This window comes from Chanodichthys erythropterus, chromosome 18, assembly GCF_024489055.1.
Source record: "Chanodichthys erythropterus isolate Z2021 chromosome 18, ASM2448905v1, whole genome shotgun sequence".
Classification (NCBI taxonomy): Eukaryota; Metazoa; Chordata; class Actinopteri; order Cypriniformes; family Xenocyprididae; genus Chanodichthys; species Chanodichthys erythropterus.
In genome coordinates this window covers 14,086,547-14,095,550 of record NC_090238.1, presented here as the reverse complement: position 1 = coordinate 14,095,550, position 9,004 = coordinate 14,086,547, and positions in this window count along the sequence as shown.

Sequence of the window (9,004 nt, the reverse complement as noted above, 5' to 3'; positions counted from 1 at the left end):
ACTTTGATCAGGAGGGAGATTTAAGAATTATTTATCTCGGGGGAGGGAGCGCCGTACATTAATTTGTGAAAAAGTTGGACGCTGCTCAGGTAGCCTTTGATGGACCCGACTTTGAAGTCTTTGACACTGCTAAGGGAGTAGATGAAGAAAGTGAAAGGAGAGAAAAATTGGGAAATGGCGGGCTTTATGAAAAGTGGAATGCTTTAAAAAATCTCCATGCTGTCACATAGGATTGGAGGGTTCTGGGGGAAACTGCTTGGAGGATGTTTCGAGCGATGCATCGAGGAGGGGTTTTAACGGGTGGGTTACAGGAATATTAGTTCTGAATAGTGAGGTACTGGAGTTGGGAATTGGTTTGCCTCTGGAGCCAGCATCATGAATTTCTGAACGAGACAGAGAGTCAGCGATTTGATTTTCTGACCCGGGGACATGTTTAGCGATTATGATAAATTGATCGCATGCTGAGATCCAGATTAGACGTCTTAAAAATGGCATCAGAGCGAGTGAATTGGAACGCCTTTATTAATGCACTGGACTGTTGCTTCATTGTCGCAATGCACTAAAATACTGCTAGCAGTCCATTCTTTCCCCCACAAGAAGGCTGCTACTACAAGAGGGTAAAGCTCGAATAGCGCTGAGGACTGTGGTGTATCCTGAAGTTGGGGGGCCATGGAGACGCAAACCAGCATCCTTGGTAAAAAACCCCAAAGCCGATTGAGGGGGCTGCGTCTGTGAACAGCTGGATATCTACGGGGGAAGAGATGAGATTATTATAGAAAAATGATAGGCCGTTCCATTGATTAAGGAATGTTATCTATAATATCCGACTGAGGCAGCCTCACACTTGCTTGTTCTGCTGGAGCTGCAGGCCACTGAAAGGGGGAGGGGTTAGCGGTAGTCGCAGAAAGGTGATAGAATGCATGAGCCTGCGCCGCTTGCGAAGGCAGCCTCACACTAGCATCTTTTACAGGAGCTGAAAGCCACTGCAAAGGAAAGGGGTTGGAAACAGCTGGAGGAAAAAACTGAGAGGCTGAGGGAGGGCTGGCAGGCCCAGCTGCATATAGTGCCGTGGAAGAGCCATGGTGAAAAGCTGAGCCGAAGCAGGAGGCATGTGAGGTCTTGTAGTGGAGGAATCTGGGGAATCTGCCATTGTGGCCCGACACTCGCAGAGCACCGGATCTTGTGCGGGAGGAAGGTGGTGGTGTTGGGCGAGGCGAATTCGAGGCCCTGTGAGATTTCTTCTGCCTATTGGCCTCCATGGAGGCTGGGATGGACTAAGGAGAGAGGTTGGCTGATTGTAAGGTAACGTATAGTTTGTACAAATCCGCTTTGTTCATTCTGCGCAAAGGCTGAACGTCATAATTAATCAGCTTTTGCCTCAGACTCAGTACTGTCCACTTTCCAATAGGTGGAATCGTTGGCATGGCCGAACGATAAGAGAACGCTAGGGAGGAAGCTGGAATTCTTGCCGGTGGTGGCCAGGGTAGGCCTCGGCGTCTTGGCGAGCGAATGGCTGCTCAAGCAGGATGGCACCCACGTGATGAAGCCTGGGGCTCGGTGGCAGTATCAGGTAGAGAAGGAGTAGTCTTGGGGCCGGCAGATTGTGGCAGAGGATCAGGAGAAAATTTGGCCTCATCGTCAGACGGGAAGAGTTGAATTTGAGACATTGTAGCAACGGGTGAACCAAATGCTGATAAACTGTCAAATGAACGGAGGTAAGACTGTTGTATATATACACCTCTTGTCGTTAACGAGTTGATTGACTGAATGCTCTCCATTCGTGTTAATTAGGTTAATTATCTGAAATTGCTCCTCCCAAACCTTGTTAATAAAACATGTCATCATCAACGCTTTCGGAGCTGATTTTAAGCAACTGCAACGCCTGACCTAGGCGGCTGGTCTCATTTTGCCCTCATGGTACTTTGATGGCATATGATTGTAAGGCGGCTGCAGCGCCGATCAAAGTCAGACAAATTTTCTAACCAGAATGCATTGCTTTTGTCAGGTGACGCATGAAGCCGAACAGGCCTAATGTGCCATGTGCTGATTGGTTTAATGTCATGTCATGTGGTTATGGGTTCATGTTCTCATTGGTTTGTCTTGTCATGTGATACTCTGCTCTGTTCTCATTGGTTCATTGTTCATTGGTTTCAGATGTGTCTTATGTCATTAGTCTTTGTGTATAAATAGCCCTCATGTTACCATTGTGTCTTGTCTAGCTTTGTTCCCTGTAATCTGCTGTTGGTTTATGTTTCTGTTCAAGTTTTGTTCATGTTATTTCAAGTCAAGCCAAGCCAAGTCTGGCTTTGTCAAGTCTTTTTTGTCAAGTTTTTTTGTCTGGCTTTGTCAAGTTTATTTTATATCTGTTAATGTTTTCAATAAACTGCACATGGGTTCAGTTCAACTTGCCTTCAGTGGACTTCCCTTACAGCGTGTTACCATGCAGCAGCGCATTAGTTTAGAACAGCGATTAACTTACAATAAGTGTACAATAAGTTGTTTAAAACGTGCATTCACCCAATCAATATTGAGCATCCAGATGGTATAATCAAACATATTTTATGGAGCGATCTCGGAGTATGCCCTTATTTGTCATTAACAGTTGTACGGCGCATAAATGTGGACTTCATAGATTTCCTATCCTGTCGTGCCCTCTATAGGCCATGATCAGAGTTCGACAACTGTGCAGAGAATTCCGGGCAGAGAGCGGTTTGTAATCGTGTCGTGCCGTACCAGTCTCAAGTGGAAACACAACTGGAACTGTTCCTTACCATTCTAAGAACCGTTTGGCCCAACAGTGGAAAAGCGGCTATTTATGGCAACTACTGCCACCTGCTTGGATCATGTCTTTCCCAGCTCGATGTTCAAAAATTAATCTGCATTTTTTTTGGGGGTAGGGGTATATCTAAGCTCAAGTTGAAGCTGCAGAAAAGAAAAAGATTATCAAGGAATAACAACTTAATTTTGTCTGTTCCTCACCCAAATTTATCATAAGAAAATATGATGTCACTTTATAAGTCAACAGATCAGACTACCTCTATTGGAATCTTGGTTTTATTGTAGTTGTTTTATTGTCGTCTACTTGTAGGCAAGTTCAGTCCTACAGAGCCGCTGTCCTGCAGAGTTTAGCTCCAACCATGAAAAAAACCTTCAGCTGCCTATAGCCTTAGTAATCCTGAAGAGCTTGATTAGCTTCAGATGTGTTTGATTAAGGTTGGAGCTAAACTCAGCAGGACAGCAGCTCTCTAGGACCGAACTTGCCTACCCCTGTGGTAGGGGGACATTAAGACCTGTGGGAGAATTGTGTGAAGCACAACCGGAAAGGGTGTTAGGATTAATAATTGTCACACAAATTAGTCCAGGTGAAAAGAACTATTTTAAAGGAAGATAAATGTTCAGAAGAGTAGAATGTGAATGGGAAGCTGGGCTCTTTGATTGTTCAGGAGCAGGCTGATGATTATTATAGCTGTGGATAATGCAAGCTGCTAAGCATTTTGATAGTTCAGGAGCTGGGCTGATGTCTATTATATCAGTGGATAGTGCAAGGTACTAAGACAAGGACTGGCACTGATTGTTATCCATTTATTTTAGAGTCTAGTGTTCTACTGTGTTTATTTAATGTGGTGTTTTAATGAGTTTTGAACTCGCTGTTAATAGTTTTTTAGTGCTCAGCATGTCGAGTCCCTCTTTTCGATAACAGGCCTACGTGTATTGGGAGGTAATGACATATAGCATGGTTTTCATGAGAAGGAATGGTGACTGCTGAGTTGTTTGTTTTAAATGTTTTTGTCTTTGTTTCTTTTTATGTTTTCCCAGGAGGTTGCACTCGAGGGGCAATGGGCACATGTGCAGTGTATTTTGTGGATGCAATGGTTTGGTGTGAGGGTTTTCACATAGTACGTAAATGCTGTGGTAAATTAATCATCTTGACTGCTGGTTAATTCTATACATAATATACCTGTGAGCTCACTGAGTGGGCAAGGTTACAGTTATCTTGACAGATGTGGTCACAGTGAACTTTTGGGAAAAATATAACAACATATGGGTAAGTAAATATTTTTGGGTTGAACTATTTGTATACATTTTTTCATGCTTGAAATCAGGATGGGAAGCTAAATGTTCTGTGAATGTAATTTTATTTCCATCTCTTTATTTTACTAACAGACATCTACAGTAAGTAATTTGGCAAATAACACTCTTTTGGCAATTAACGTGGCAAAGAACTGTTCTATACACCCTCGAGTTCCTCAGCACAATAGGAATGTGGGTTCATTTCGCATTTGAGTCCATAATGCATAGAGGAGATATCATACTCCATGCCGGCGTCAGTGCGACCAGCCTACATGTGTGAGTCAGCAGGGGCTCTGAGTCAGACACTGCTAACACACTCATAATGCAAATGCTGTTTTAAAGGGTATCAAGAGCTCACAGCCAACATTCGTGCACGGGAGATAAAGATACAGAGGTGGAGAGAGAGATAGAGAGACCACAAATCAATACAAGTCAGTAATTATGGTCAGTAATTAAATAAGCAATCTCTGAATCACTTTGTACAACATGATGAAACCATAAACATTTCTTATTTCACATTTTTAGTCACAATACATCTTTGTACTCTCATTGTTTCAATAAATCAAACACTTGAGAATGAGAGAAACTTTTAGCTAAAGTTTTTCCAGTCCAACAGTGTTCAAAGGACTAGTTCCTAATCCCAAAAAAATGATACGGATGTTCATTGTGAAAACCGCTTTAGGGGCAGAAAATGGCCTCTCCGTAACACTGTCATCTTTGTCTTCAGCAGGAGACTTTTCTTCCTCGGTGCAAAGGCTCAGAAAGGGCTTACTTTGTCCGTCTCATTTCAGCGTTTTCATCCTCAGGCATTCGCTACAGGTTTAAGATCATCCAACAGTACGGCTATTTACAATGCATAAAGAGCATTCACGGCAAAAGGATTATCTTCGACAACCGTTGATCCAAGATGTATAGTGCTGGCTTTGTTACTACATATATTCTCAGTTCATATAAAAAAAGTCCGGCTCATTGAAGTGTGCACATTTGAGTAATATACAGATGGACATTGTTAAAATAGCACAATTTTTTTTTTTTTTTTCAAAACTGATGGTCCCTCATGAATACAAAAGTTAAAAACCCAAGCATGAAATATTTAACCACTGATGATGGTGTTACTGTTCATATGTTCAACTGGACACACAACAGCAATAACCCACAACCATATGTGCTTCAGACATAAAAACAACAAGAATGTACTGTAAGTGATTCAAAACTTACGAGTAATTGGGCATCTGTTTATACCATCTATTAAAGTGTGCTTTTTCATATAAGCAGTGCAAAAATCAATTTCCTAATAACTTTTTGTGTTATTTCCCAGTAAAAATCATTAAAATCAGATAAATTAGCTTGAATCAAAATTGTGTAAGATAATAAGACCTGTTTTCACAGAATATATATAATAGATTGTTATATGTCAAATGCATTCCAGAAGCTTAAACAGTGAAGCATAGTGCTTGCAACACCAAGGCCAGGGGTTCCATAAAAAGTATACCTTGAATGCATACAAGTCACTTTGAATAAAAGCATTTGCCAAATGTATGTGTAAATGAAAATAAATGTACTTTTTGTCCATTTGGATTTTTTCTTGTTTTAAGAATAAATACAAAATTTACTGAAGTTTATGATTAAAATGGCATTTTTGCACATTGTCTGTTTCTTGTTTTAAGGGGATAGTGAACGAAAATCGGTGAATAAATGATTTTTCGATAAACTATCCCTTTAAACATAAACCTCATACAATTATGTTTGATTTATGATTAAAACAGTAAATTAAATATTTCTCTCAGAGAGATTTAGATTTTATTTTACTGGAAATAAGACAAAACAGCATTTGAGAACATGATTTTTTTGCAGTGACAGTATCAGCAGCACAGTCTGTGATCCACAGCAGAAAAAAAAAAAAAGTTCATTGATCAATAATAGAGTTCTTTACCCTCATCTAATATTAGACCGACTACGTGTGTAAGCACATCAAAAACAGTCCTTCACCATGAAATGAGAGCCTATCTGAGAAATGTGATGACTTGAATCCCAGAGATAAAAGATCAGAAGCATCTCTTTTGAGAAAGAAAACTTTGGCAGCGAACAAATCTTCTAAGCTTACAGCTAAAGCAACATCAGGATTAGAAAAGCGAGTCATTACGCTTCTCACATTATGATTTCGTTTGTCTCATACATCGAGTGCGTCTACTCATTTGGCAACATTTTGCATTCCTGTGAATATGGCACCACCCACATATGACTTTATGTATATTAGCCTCCTGCTCTCTGTTCAACACTTAACTGTTAAAGTAACATTTCAATATTTCAAAAACAAAACTTCACAGTACACATTGATACTTCACAGTATCACATATCCAAGCTACTTAACAGTGATATTATCAGCAGTTAATCAGTACAGTAAAACATTATCAGCAGTAACGCACTCTTGGTATGTTTGTTTTTCAGTAGCAAGTGCACGTTGGTCACTATGGGCTCCAACATAGCATGGTAAAATATGAATGCGCAAAACATCATCCAAATGAAAGGCAAGTTGTCTTAAAATACATACTATACACATTACATTTACAGTACATAGACATTTTGCACAACATAAGTTCTGTAAACACTGCATAGATGTCTCTAGCACTAACATTTACACAATAACCAATGATATAAATGAAGCATAAAAATCTCAGTTTCAGAAAGTGCTCTGTTCTCATTAAACAGATATCCTATATGAGGTCATGTATGAAAACAGCGAAATTTTAAAGGGATAGTTCACCCAGAAATGAAAATTCTCTCATTGACACGAAAGAAGATACTTTGGAAAAATAACTTTTGTGTGTGTTATTTTGGACCCCAGTGACATTCTCTGTATAGGCAAAAACACTTAGCAAAATATCTTCTTATGTGTTCCAATTAAGAAAGAATAAATATGTACTTATTAAACTTGCATATTAAAATGCATTATTTGCATCATTTTTGAGTGAACTATCCCTTTAAGTGCATTTTTACATCCCTTTAAGTACATGTATTTATTAAACTCTAAATGCATGATTTGCATCCAAAATATCATTTACAAAATATCTTCTTTTGTGAAGAGAGAAAGTCGTACAAGTTTGTAGGTGAGATTTAAATTACATTTAAATGGATTTGTGCATTTGGTCAAAATAAATATGTTTCTTTTCAAATAAATACATACTTATTAAAGGGTTAGTTCACCCAAAAATGAAACTTCTGTCATTAAGTACTCTCTCTCATGTCGTTCCAAACCTGTAATACCTTCTCCCATAGAAAGCAACAAAGTTTCCACGTTCAAGGTCTAGAAAAGTAGTAAAGACATCGTTGAAATAGTCCAAGTGACTACAGTGGTTCAATCTTAATGTTATGAAGTGTGGAGAATACTTTTTGTGCGAAAAAACAAAGCAAAAATAATTACCTTATTCCAGAGAGGTCCAGTCTTTTATTTGGAGTCCGTCTGAAGTCTTTATCACTGGAGTCTGAGTCAAGTCTGGAGTCTTTTGTCACGAGTCCGAGTCGAGTCTCGAGTCATTAAAAAAAAAAAAAAAAAAAAAAAAATCTCATAATCAAATCCGATATTTTATCCTAGTATTTTAATTATATAAACAAAATTATATATTTCTATAATCTGTTTTATTTGAAATTAAGGTCCTATGATGTAAGGGATAATGTACATCCAGTTTGTTACTTTATAATCCATTACAATGTACAAAATAGTCGTCCCGGCAACACGAGTAGACATTTTCAATACAGTCGCTAAACAGACGCAAGATGGCGCCAGTGAGTCACGGTTTGTTATCATACAGCTGATTGTTATACAGCTTCGTTGTTATTGACGACAGTCATTATCAGAAAATATCAAACTTCGGAATGTTTAAGAATGTCAATAGAAAACTCTACACATGCTGATTGTGATACATTAAAATATAAGCTTTAAGTAAATGGATTAACATCTCTTTCTATCTCTCTCCCTTATGGACACACATTAAGAAATAGAAAAGCTGCAAATAATACGAAAAGATTGATAAAACGTAGTGCTAGGTTTAAAGTCTAGATTTTTTGTTCATATTTTAACAGGCTGGCAATTCAAAAGAGCCATGCAGCTACACCACAGTATAATAGCTAGCTGTGTGAGTTAATGTGACTAACCTTTGTGGATGCGATGTCTCATAAAATTTGATGATGTTGTTCCGGTGTGTTTAATTGTTTTCCCACATTCTATGCATCTAGTCGATCTGACGTGATAATAAATCCAAACGAAAGAACATAAGGCACAGTGACTCCTGCCATGTTGCACGGGACTCTTATTATGACATTTCGGAGTTTACGCGCACAGACATATGTAATCCTTTTTACAGTCTATGATGTAATCAAATTCTATGACAGGCGTCCAATCTACCAAGACATGTAAGGAAATATATGTGATGATGCAGATATTATAAAACCATTTAAACACAATACGAATTCTTTATTTATTATATAGTTCAGGGTAAAAGACTTGAGTCGTTTTTAAAATATTCCGAGTCTTTTGTGTCGAGTCGAGTCAAGTCTGAAGTCATTTCAGGTCGAGTCCGAGTCTGAAGTCTGTTAAAATGCGACTCGAGTGCGACTCGAGTCTGAGTCTCTAACTCGAGTGCCCATCTCTGCTTTATTCAACAATTTCCTCTCTACCCTGTCATTGTAATATGCAGTTTACATTGAAGACACACTGCAGAGCTTCCAGGTTCTACGTTCCAGCTCCTGCGTCATCATCACATGCAAACGTCGTGGTGGTCACGTGAACAGCGTCGGCCAATACTGAGCCGGTGTAAACACGGAAGCGCTGCATTGCGTTCACTGCGTAGAAAAGTGACAGGGAAGAGAAGAAAATGTTGAATATTTAGTTTTAATACTTTAGTTTTGTTTTTGCGCACAAAAAATATTCTTGCGG